Raw genomic sequence first — 12,426 nt, forward strand, 5'->3', positions numbered from 1 at the left:
CTTACAAGAATTGTAGAAGTCAGGAGGTGCCTCCCTCTAAGGGAAAAGCGCATGAGGCAAAACCCGCAGCCCCAAGTGAAAAGGAGTGGCGTCAGGAGGGGAATCGGCCTGCCCAAGCCAAGCTCAATTGCTATGGGTGTGGGAAGGATGGACATTGGCGCAAGGACTGTAGAAATCCGTGGAAGGATAATAAGGGAAAATTTCCCGCAGTCCAAGCCCAAGCCCAGACCACCACCCCAGCACCAGCCCAAGCCCAAGCCATAGCTCCTGTCCTAGTGAAGGGAGCCGGCGTGGCTATGGACCCCGCTGCGATTGAATCAATTTTAGAGACAATGCGGTCTCCAATGATCTCGCAGGGGAAGATAGCCGTCACCATTGGTCTTGTCGTTCCTGAAACCCCGACAGCGGTGCCCAAATGACTAGAGCCAGTGCAGCCTGTTGACCTGTGTCATCTAGAAAGACATGCACAGGAAGAGACCTCCTGTAAAATGGAGGAATACCTGCGGTGCCAGGTTGTGAAGGCTAAGTTAGTTGAGCAGGCTTTAAGGGAGGAGAACGCTAGGTTAACAGCGAGGGTTGGCAGTTTAGAGGGTCAGCTAAGGGCTTGTAAATGGTTTCACATCAATCAGTGCAAACTGTTTAAGCCGAGTGCAAAAGAGCCAACAACAGAAGCAAGGTCTGAGGGTGAAAATCCTCAGCCTGAGGCGTGCAGTAAGTCACAGACCACACAGGCTGGAACCACAGCCTGCATGGAGGGAGAATTGTCCCATCCAACTGGGAGGTTTCCCCTATGGCCTGGGACTCGGACGAGGAGGAGCCCGAAGTTCAAGGCCCTCCCCCTTATCCGAACGCCATCGGGGGGGAACCCGGACAGGAGGGGGAGCCCGAACAGCAAGGCCCCGCCCTCGACACGATCCTGGAGGAGGTGGAGTCGGAGGACGGAGGTTCCGCCCCCGACTCAAGCGAAGGAGAGGTAGAACTTGGGGGCAGAGATTCTCCACCTGTAGGGACAGGTAGGGATGAGCCGTCTCCCACAGGCCCAAATCCCAAAGGGGCGGAGCCTGAGGGGTGGGTGCCGAAGCCCACAGTAGTGGAAGAGCCACGGGCTGTGAGAGCTGAAGTCCCACCCAAAGGTCCGCTCGCCAAGGGAGCCTCACCAAAAGTACCTCTTCGCAGGTCGGCTCGAATGCCTCAGCCGGTAAAACCTTGGCCCGATTCCCCCGTTCTCAGTAAATGCTGACTTGAGAAATCCCTGACTAAACGCATTCCCCAATTGACAGCAAAAGGCTGCGGGGAACCCAAGCCACAGGTCACTACAGCCCCGCCACAGGGAGTGGTGAGCTGCAGTCCAAACAGGGATTAGGCAAGCCGCCTGGGGATGGGCGGCACTGTACATAATTTAGTTAAGTTTAAGTTTAATTAAGTTAAGGTGTGTATAATTTTAAAGTGATTAATGTTGCAAGTAGTTTTTGGATCTGCCCAGAATGTGTGTTCTGTTTGGATCGAGGTGAAAGACCCGATCATGCCTTCACCTTGGCCAGAATCTCTCGGGAGCCTGGCTGTATTGTTTAATTTGTTACAGGAACCAGGAGGAAGATGAACGGAATCCTCGTTATGGTCGTGGTGATCGGGTACGGCGTGGCCTACCGGGGTCGCACTAAGGACTCCACGATCTACGGGTGCTCGGGAGACACAGCCCCCAATGCGACCGATGGGACGGGCACCCGGGAGGTCAAGGAGACAGACAACTACTTCCACGAAGGAAGGTGGCCAGGATGGCTGGGGTCGAACTCTACGGAATACTCCAGTCAGTTCGGTTTTAATTACCAGGAAGCCTTTTTGACGTGCCCTCGAGTAAGGATCATCGCGCCCAGAGTCAGCGTCACTGTTGGGAAAAGGATTTGCCTTGTGTGTTCCGGACATGTTCCTTTGGACCGTTGGTGGTGGCTCAGGAAGCTGAGTAAAACCATGAAGAACTCCACGGTCGAGTAGGAGAGACTGGGTAACAATACCCATCGGACTATTATGGGGACACATGGGGGATTGAGTGTCTGTTGGGACAAATGGTGGGAACCAGATGAAGGGATTTACATCTGTATGTGGGGTTCAGAACACGCTTGCCCCACAGGCGTCTCCATCTTTTTACAAAGGCAGTGGCAGGATGCTGGACAAGGGATGAGATGGGACGTCAGCACACGGGCATGCGGAGTCCCATACTCTCAGATCCCAGTAAATGCCACTGAGCTCATTACTCGCCCACGCAAGCCCCTGCCCACGATTCCGGTAGCCAAAACCCGCAAGGAAGGGTGCCCCACCACTACCAAGGTACCCGGGAACAGATTGGTGTTAGTGCCCACAGGTCAGGTGCTGTACCAAGGGGTGCACTACGCGGTAGCTTCGGTGATTTTAAACCTCACCGAGTTGCGATTGCCAGAGTGGTGTCCCAAGGAAACGGAGCAATTGTACCAGGTCCTGTTAACAAACATGTTCAGACAATTTTATGAATTCGACTTTGCCGATGTCGACAGAGCCGAATTGTACACCACACCACATGAGGTCTTGGGCAGGATAGGGAGACAAAGAAGGGGAGCAGTCAATGATATTTTTACCGCTTTTAACACAGGGACTTCCGTCATCAACACTCTGGATGACGTGGAGCTGCAGACACAGATCAATAGTTTGAAAACACAGTTAGGAAATATACTGACTGATGAGAATAAGGTAGTGGGTTCTGAGTTACATGAGGACCAGGCCATGACACTACACTTAAAGGAAATAATAGCTGAGCTGGAGAAACACGCTAAAACGGTAAATGCTCTCATCAGGGAGGATCGGAATACGTCCGATCAGGCTGCGCAGAGTGAAACTTGTGTGCTGTACGGGGCGTGGTTACTTGGCGAGGGCCGCAGTAATCTGGAGGATTTAAAACAAGGTTTAGTCCCCCTCCTGGATCAGCAACAAGCACCTCGCAGCCCTCCACCCTTTTGAGAATACATTGAGTCCGTGCCAGCTCAGACTAGCTACAGAGGCCTACCCAGTCCCACTGGACTGTGGACGGTCTAATCACACCATTATGGGTATAGTGGTAAGAATGCTGGTGATGGGAAAGACAGCCAAACCCGCCCCGGTATACAGGGTGGAGAACATTGGAGTCATTCAGGGGGGTGCGCACATTCGCTACACGGGGGTCCCACCCTACTTCATTCGATGGGAGCATGCAATGAAGGGTACCGACCTCTCGGGGTGCCAGAGCCGGGGAGCACACATCATCCGTAGCCCTACCGAAGAGACAAATAAAAACTACAGAAGAAAGCTGCAGGAAAATGAGGGCCAGCCTGAGGCTCCTATGACTGGTGTCGAGCAGACGATCCCCGACCCTGCCGACATCCAGGCCAGCCGGTGTCCAGCCGTCCCCGACCCCCACCTCAGGAGAGAGGTGTGGCGCAGCTCGCTGGGGCTCCACGAACCACGTGGAGACAGGACGCCTGAAAGGATCAAAACGCAACACTTCAAAACTCTATACTTTTTCCAATTGGACTGGTGAGCATGTTTCTGGCCCTTCACAATCAGATCTAGATAGGATTAAGGGGGTGGGCATTTTGGGTATAATTAACATGAGTTGTTGTCCCTTGATGTTCCATGTGCTTCCCCATTTTATGATGACCTTTGTAAGGTATAATGGCCTAGAAATTGGGTTGGTAGCATCGGCGCTGAGCGCCTAAAGAGACCTAGAATTGGGGCGAAGCCCTATGTTGGGGCAGACGCTATGAAGATAGCGCCAACTCAGAAATTGACTATACATTTAGCGCCTGCGCTAAGTGTTTGCGCGCGCCCGCGAGCGCAAGCAGTTCATGATGTCATTTCAGTGTGCAACGCCTTTTAGGAGCGCCTGAGCGCATATTGGGTGGTGCCCGGAGCCTTAGCACCCAGCGCTATTAGTGACAGTTCGAGGGAGGGCTAACAGGCCCTTCTCGGAGTAGGGCGGCGCTATTTAAAGGGGACAGCTCTAGTGCAGAACCTTCTGCCACTTGGCCTGCTCATTGCGATCGCTGCTAGAGAGAGTTGGCAAGCTAATGTGGAGCGGAGTTCTGGGATTTGAGCTTCACAGTACTTGGGACCCTCAACCCTGTCCGAAGCACTTGCAGCACTACACCTAAAAGCCTTTTGACCAACTGGCATCGGAATGGGAGCTTGTTCGGAGGGCGACGGCCTCATCGCCCAACACTGTGAAGGGGCAGAGAGACGGCGGGAGAGAGGGCAGGGATTGGCCAGAAGGAGGAGGGGCAATCGAGGTCGGCCAATCCGACAGGATGCTGCGAGGGTCTTTAGGCAGCAGGTGGCAAGCCTTGACATTTCGGAGGAGCAGTGTTAGCGAAGGCTCCAAATCTGGAGGGACATTGTTACTGATCTGTGCCACCTGCTTGGTCAGGATCTGCAGCCGCGTGAACGCTGCAGAACCTCTCTGTCCGTGATGGCTACACTGACTGATGGCCTCCATTTTTATGCCAACGGATCCTTTCAGTCAGCCATTGGGGACAATGCGACTGACGCTCAGGCTGCAGTCCGCTGTTGCATCCGGCAAGTGACAGAGGCCCTTATAGGCGAACGCATCCATTCATTACCTTCCCTCGGACCCTGCACAAGCAGGCGGAGGAGGAGGAGTATGAGGAGGAGGAGGAGGAGGAAGAGCAGGCGGAGGAGGAGGAGGAGGAGGAGGAAGATGGAAGGGCTGCTGAAAGTGGAAGGTCCATACGTCAGAGGCTCCTCTGGGCTCGTCTCGACACCCCTGTGGCGGAATGATGAGAGTCTTACCTCATGCGCACTTTGGATGTTTGAGGGCCTCTGCATGCCAGCATCACTAAAAGTAGTCACATGCACCAAGCAACATTGAAACTTCTGTTTATTGACACAAAAGTCTTTCATTACAGCTAAACAACGTAAAGTGAGCAGAAACCATAACTTACAAAATAAATGTGACCTGTTCGGCCAAGCCGCAAAATTCAACAAAAATCTGCAACTATAACAGCAGCTGAGGGTGTCCTTCAATTTGGACAAACAAACGTCTCAGCACCTCCCTCTACAACTGGCCCCTTGAGGGAGAGCGACTTCTCTTTCGCGCCCAGCCCCTTCCCTCCCTGCTGCTCCTACGTAATTGCACCCCAGTGGCGGGCTCAAGGCTGGGGGACGCTTGCTGACTGTCTGGACACGCAGAAGCCCCTGAGGTACGGCCTGGCTGACTTCTGGGCTTGGAGGGTGCGGACGCAGGATGCTTGCTTTGAGCATGGCTGGAAGCAGTGTGGGCTGCAGGTGGTGGCAGCTGCAATGCAGGTGTCCCAGTGCTGGCATGTGCAATGGTCTCCTGACGAGAGTGGACACCTGCACCATGGTCGGACAACACACTGGCTATCTGAGGGGAGAGGCTTGGCTCATCCACCACAATCGCAGGCTCCACAGATTCCTGGCATTGTACGGGAGTGGAAGGGCCCGGGGTGATCCTATCTGATGCAGAGAGCGTGGCTGCAGTCAGACATCGCGTTGCGTCAATCTGGCTGTGGAGGAGCCCAGCAAGTGACTGCGTGGCAACAGTGAGGACCTGTGTGCCAGGTGCCAGTGCTTCGGAGAACGCCTGGACAGTTCTTCCCATGGCTTCGGACAATGCAGGAGCCGACCGCTCCACTGCCTCGGACAAGCCCTGCACAGACATTTCCAGGGATAGTCCGAAGCCCTGAACAGTCCTTTCCATTGCTGACTCAAAGCCGTGGACAGTCCTCTCCATTGTTGGGCTGAAGCCCTGGATAGTCCTGTCCATTGTGGCCCCGAAGCCCTGGATAGACCTGTCCATTGTTTCCCTGAACACCTGGAGAGACCTCTCCATTGTTGCGGCAAAGGCCTGCAGAGTCCTCTCCATTGTTGCCCCAAAGTCCAGCATACTCCTAGCCAATGAATCTATTGACTCAGGCATCTTCTCCACTGCAGCCATCAGCTCCGTGTGTCTGACCCGGGCCTGTTTGCTCATCTCTGCCAGGCAACGGACTTCATCTGCACTCTGTGCAGCAGTCATGACGACCTGCCTTGCCCTGCGGGGAGACGGTGGCCGAACTTGCTTATCCCCCCTGCGTTGCTCCATGCCGCTTGGTCCGGCAACTGGTTTATCCTCAGAGCCACCCCCCCTCCCCTCCAGGGGACTACTATCCCCAGTCTGCAGATGTCTTAGCTCCCCGGATTCTGCAGCGGCTGGTCCGGATTCCTCCTGGTCCTCGCCTCCGGTGGCACTGGCACTGGCAGCTTCAGCGCGTTGAGCCCGAGTTGGTGCTGCTTCATCTGAAAGTGGGAGGTGGAAGAGTGGCTTTAGCAGAAGGACAGGTTTGCTGAAAGGCATGCCAGATTGCGGCAAGGCTCTGACATGGCTGCACACTGAGGATGCATGCTGGCGGGGGGACCAAGTGGAAGGCAACAGGTGGAAAAGGTGAGAGTCTTACCCTCACTGTCGGTAATGGGGTCGGCAGATGCAGTGGTGACTGGACCAGACAGATGTCCTCCAAGTATCTGGTGCACTCTCTCCTCCAGATCTGTTAGAGTGACCACTTGTGCAGGTCCGCCACCGGTTCGACGCTGCTCCTTCTGAATCTGCGCCATCTTGGACTGCAGGGGAAAGAATGGGAGGTTCTGTTTAATGAGGCCTTGAGACCTCCTCGCATGCCCCCATTGTGCAAGAGCCCTTACATGAGGCCTTGAGACCTCCTCGCATGCCCCCATTGTGCAAGAGCCCTTACATGAGGCCTTGAGACCTTCTCGCATGCCCCCCATGGTGCAAGAGCCCTTACATGAGGCCTTGAGACATCTGTCCATGTGTGTGCCCAGAAAGGGCCATGGGTGCATACTGACAGATGGCCATTGGCGCATCATTGCAGCAGGGTGCCCGAAGTCAGCTGCAGATGGAGGGAAGCACAAGTTTGGTAAACCATCACTCACCCTAACGATCCGTGTGAGGTCGTTGAATTTCTTCCTGCACTGAACAGGGGTCCTGGTTGCCATGCTGCTGGAGTTCACCCTCACAGCAACCTCCCTCCAAGATCGTCGGTAAGCCTTCTGATTTGGCCTCTTGCCATTATCCGGGTACAGGACCTCCCGACGGTGTTCAACTGCAGCCACCAAGTGGTCCAGAGCCTCAGTGCTGAAGCGCTCTGCTCTCTGCCTAACCTTCTCCATAATGATCACCTTGTACCGCCAGACAAGGGCGAGCGCCGAATCTGAGGCCTGCAGAGCATTGGGTGTTGAAGCTCAGTCTGACTGACCCACCCCTTTAAGTGCCGGCCGGCGCCTGTAGGTCTCGTGCTTTCCCGTAATTGAGTTCACCTGCGCTGCGCCCGTCCGCGTCGATACTGAGTAGCGCCTGACCTTTTGCGCCTTAAGAGCACCGTGCAATGGCTGATTTAGTGTCTCAATCCCCTTTGGGGGCGAAGCAACCCAATATCGCATCAGGCGCAGATAAGCCTCGTCTGGCTATAAACTTTGCGCATCGCCAGTTCTAATGCCTCAACCGGGGCTATACCCAATTTCTAGGCCAATATGCCTGTATCCATTTTAGTTAGTACTGTATTGCTATGATTTGTTTTTCCCTCCCATGTACCCTCTTATTTGCTTGCATTTGATTTGTTTTTCCTTATGCAATAAAATATCATTTTGTTTCATTAAACCTGGTCTATAAGAGTATTCTCTACATTGTAGTTCCTGCACCTAAGTCCAGTGACTAGAATCTAAGGGGTGAGTGGGTCGAATTACTCAAGGTTTTTCTGTGCAAAAGAGAGAGAGAGAGAGAGAGAGAGAGAGGCCTCTGAGAGAGAGTAACCTCTGCGATCTGCAGAATCCCTCTGGAGAGTAACAAAAAGAAACCCCTTACAGTTCATGGAGCACTGGCACCAATACTGGGGAAAGAGAAAGCTGTTCTGTTGTGACAGGCTCCACTTAAACCGGGCTGGGACCAGTGTCCTGACGAATTGAATAACTAGGGCAGTAGACAGGGCTTTAAACTAATGAGGGGGTGGGAGAATTCAGGAAAGAGTAAGCTTAAAAGCAGCGAGAGAAATGTCAAGGCTCTAGAGCAGAGTAGAGTTTTGGGTAAAAGTAAGCAGAGTGGGTCAGGAAGGGACAGAGAGAGTAACAAAGGTAATAAGGCATCAGTGACTAAGTGACATCATGGAAAAATAGAAATAATTCAAAGCTAAAGGCACTATATCTGAATGTGCGAAACATTCGCAACAAAATAGATGAATTAATAGTGCAGATAGAAATGAACAGGATTGATCTAATAGCCATAAAGGAGATGAGGTTGCAAAGTGGCCAAGGTTGGGAACTAAATATTCGAGGATATTTAACTTTTAGAAGAGATAAGCAAAATGGAAAAGGAGGAGGGGTAGCCCTGATAATAAAGGATGGGATAAAGACAGTAGAGAGAAAGGATCTTAGCTCTGAAAATCAAGAAGTAGAATCAGTTTGGGTGGAGCTAAGAAACAGCAAGGGGCAGAAAACATTGGTGGGAGTTGTTTATAGGCCCCCAAACAGTTGTTGTACTGTAGGGCAGAGTATAAATCAGGAAATTGGAGCCACATTTAACAAAGGTAATAGAGTAATCATGGGGGACTTTAATCTACATATACACTGGGCAAACCAAATTTAAAGTAATAGTGTGGAGGACAAATTCATGGAATGTATGCAAGATAGTTTTCTAGATCAGTATGTTGAGGAACCATCAAGAGAACAGGCTATTTTAGATCTAATATTGTGCAATGAGAAAGGGTTCATTAATAACCTTCTAGTAAAGGGGTCTTTAGGGAAAAGTGACCATAATATGATAGAATTTTATATTGAGTTTGAAAGTGATTTAGTTAAATCTGAAACTAGGGTCTTAAATCTAAACAAAGCAAATTACGTAGGTATGAGGGGCGAGTTGGCTAAGGTAGATTGGGAAACTACATTAAGAGGTATGATGCTAGATAAGCAATGGCTCGCATTTAAAGAATTAATACATAATTTACGACAAATCTACTTTCCTTTAAGGCAGAAAATCCCCACAGGAAAACTGGTCCAACTGTGGCTCACAAGAGAAGTTAAAGGTAGTATTAGATCAAAGGAAAAGGCTTATAATGTTGTCAAAAAGAGTAGTAAGCCTGAGAATTAGGAAGACTTTAGAATTCAGCAAAGGAGGACCAAGAAATTAATAAAGAAATGGAAATTAGAATATGAGAGTAAACTAGTGTGAGACATAAAAACAGATTGTAAAAGCTTCTATAGGTATGTAAAAAGGAAAAGATTAGCAAAAGTAAATGTGGGTCCCTTACAGGCTGAGACAGGAGAAATTATAATGGGGAATAAGGAAATGGCAGAGAAATTAAACAAATGCTATGGCCACGATTTTGCAAATGGTTGCGGCTTGGGAGCGGTTCAGCTGGTTTCCGGGTTCCAGTTCCACCCTCAACTGCACCTGGCCAACAGACGTGATTTTACATCAACTGGCCTTGTTAAGCTCACCCTGCGGGCTTGCTGACCAATTAGGATGCCAGTCAGATGATGTCATTTGATGACGTGTCATCTGCCGGTTTTCCTAAAGGGACCATGCACAATTTTTCTTTGACAGCTCATTTCTCAGTCTTTGACAGCATTGAGGTGCTGCAAACACTGACAATAACTGTTCACAGGTGAACTCTTGCTCCCAGGCTCTCCAGTGACTCCCTCCTTAGGCTAGAACAGATGGCAGCTGCAGGTGAGTTTACAGAGTGATCAGTCACTGGTCAGAGAGGTTCTCCCAATGAGGTGGGACTAGACATCCAATTCAAAATTTGTTACCTACAGAAAAGTGTAAATACATTAAAATGATTTTCCCAACATTTCCTTACCTCTGAAACTCACCAGTGCACCACTGGATCCTTCACACCACTTTTGTAGCTGTCATCAATGCAGAAACATTACAGCAGACTCACAACACGCCACACTGACCTGGTTTAGTGTCCGGATGTCGGGGAACCCAAGGCAAAAGCGGCAAAATTTTAAAAGCTTGTTAACAAGTATCAAGTACCTGTTAAAAGACAGGTAAGTGGCTATAATCCTCTTCCCGCTGCTAGGTGTCGGGTCCATGCATAAAGATTGATTGGAGGCGGGTTGACAGCGGGTTACCTGCCTGCTGTCAAACTTTACAATTTTGACAGCGGTCCCACCTCCAATCCTGCACTCTGAGGACCAGCAAAATTCCAACCTATGTGTCTGTCTTCACAGAAGAAGACGTATAAAACATCCCAGGAATAGTGGAGAACCAAGGGTCTAGTGAGAATGAGGAACTGAAAGAAATTAGTATTAGAAAAAAAAAGTACTGTAGAAATTAATGGGACTGAAAGCCAATAAATCCCCTGGACCTGATGGCCGACATCCTAAGGTTTTGAAAGAGGTGGCTACAAAGATATTGGATGCATTGTTTATCTAAGGATAAGGGGTAAGCCATTTAGGACTGAGATGAGGAGGAATTTCTTTACCCAGAGAGTGGTGAACCTGTGGAATTCTCTACCACAGAAGGCAGTAGAGGCCAATTCATTAAATATATACAAGAAGGAGTTAGATATATTTCTTAAGGCTAAAGGGATCAAGGGATATGGAGAGAAGGCAGGGACAGGGTACTGAATTTGGATGATCAGCCATGATCTCATTGAATGGCGGAGCTGGCTCGAGGGGCCGAATGGCCTACTCCTGCTCCTATCTTCTATGTTTCTATGTTTCATTTTCCAAAATTCCATAGATTCTAGAATGGTTCCCGCGGGTTGGACGGTAGCAAAGTTAACCCCACTATTTAAGAAAGGAGGGATAGAGAAAACAGGGAACTACAGACCTGTTAGTCTGACATCAGTAGCAGGGCAAATGCTAGAATCCATTATTAAGGACGTGGTAACAGGGCACTTAAAAAATAACAATAGTATTGAGCAGAGTCAACATGGATTTATGAAAGGGAAATCATGTTTGACGAACGAGTTTTTTGAGGTTGTAACTAGAAGAATAGATAAGGGGGAACCAGTGGATGTGGTGTATTTGGATTTTCTGAAGGCATTCGATAAGGTGCAACACAAGAGGGTATTAAACAAAATTAGGGCTCATGGGATTGTGGGTAATATACCAGCATGGATTGAGGATTGGTTAATGGACAGGAAGCAGAGAGTAGGAACAAACGGGTAATTTTCGGGTTGGCAGGCTGTAACTAGTGGGGTACCACAAGTATCAATGCTTGAGCCTCAGCTATTCACAATCTATATCAATGATTTGGACGAGGGGACCAAATGTAATATATCCAAGTTTGCTGATGATAGAAAGCTGGGTGGGAATGTAAATTGTGAGGAGGATGCAAAGAGGCTTCAAGGGGACATAGACAGGCTAAGTGAATGGGCAAGAACATGGCAAATGGAATATAATGTGGAGAAATGTGAAGTTATCCACTTTGGTAGGAAAAATAGAAAAGTAGAGTATTTTTTAAATGGTGAGAGATTGGGAAATGTTGGTTTTCAGACGGACCTGGGTGTCCTTGTACATGAATTACTGAAAGTTAACATGTAGGTACAGCAAGCAATTAGGAAAGCAAATGTTGGCCTTCATTATGAGAGGATTTGAGTATAAGAGTAAAGGGCCTAGAAATTCAGTTGGCTGCGCCAGCCGTTAGCGCCTTAGGAGGAGTAGATCTCGAGCGCTAGGCGCTTAGCGCCCGGGCGCTGCGCGATCTGCGCCTCACTCCAACTTCAGTAGACATTTAGCGCCGGCGCAAAGTCATTGCGCGCGCTCATCTGCGCGCGCAGATCATGACGTCATTTCGTCGTGCAACGCCCTTTGTGCGCCCGGAACCGGAACTTCACTCGCGCCGCCCCATTGTGCGCCTGGCGGCCCTAGCGACTGTTGAGTCGAACGGTGCTCAGCCGATGCAGGCCGCAGGGAGCGCAAATTAAAGGGCACTCCTGCAGTAGAAAAGGCAGCTGTTTTGCAACACTCCTTCTGGAGGAGGAGGAGGAGGAGGAGGATACCACATAACAAACTGATGGAGAGAAGCCCTCCCCAAAAACACAAATACACTAGTCTCGGCCTTTCAAAAAAACAAATCCACCCTCCCCCTTTAAGAGCTCACCGGAGCCAGAGTGTCTGCCGGCAATCAGCAGCTCGCCGCACCTGCCCTGCGCCCAACTTCCGGTGTTAGCGCCCCGGGCTGCCGGCTTAGCGCCTAATGATAGTCGTGCATCGCCTGTTTTAGCGCAGCAGCAACCTCTTAGGGCAATGCAACTGAATATCGGCGAAGGGGGCTTGACTTTGCGCCAGGCGCAAACTTTAGCGGCCGTCCGACTTTACCGCCCCAAAAGTGGCTATACTGAATTTCTAGGCCAAGATGTCTTACTGCAATTATATAGG

The sequence above is a fragment of the Somniosus microcephalus genome, chromosome 10 (assembly GCF_052327205.1).
Source record: "Somniosus microcephalus isolate GS21.2 chromosome 10, FLI_Smic_1.0, whole genome shotgun sequence".
NCBI classification, from domain to species: Eukaryota; Metazoa; Chordata; class Chondrichthyes; order Squaliformes; family Somniosidae; genus Somniosus; species Somniosus microcephalus.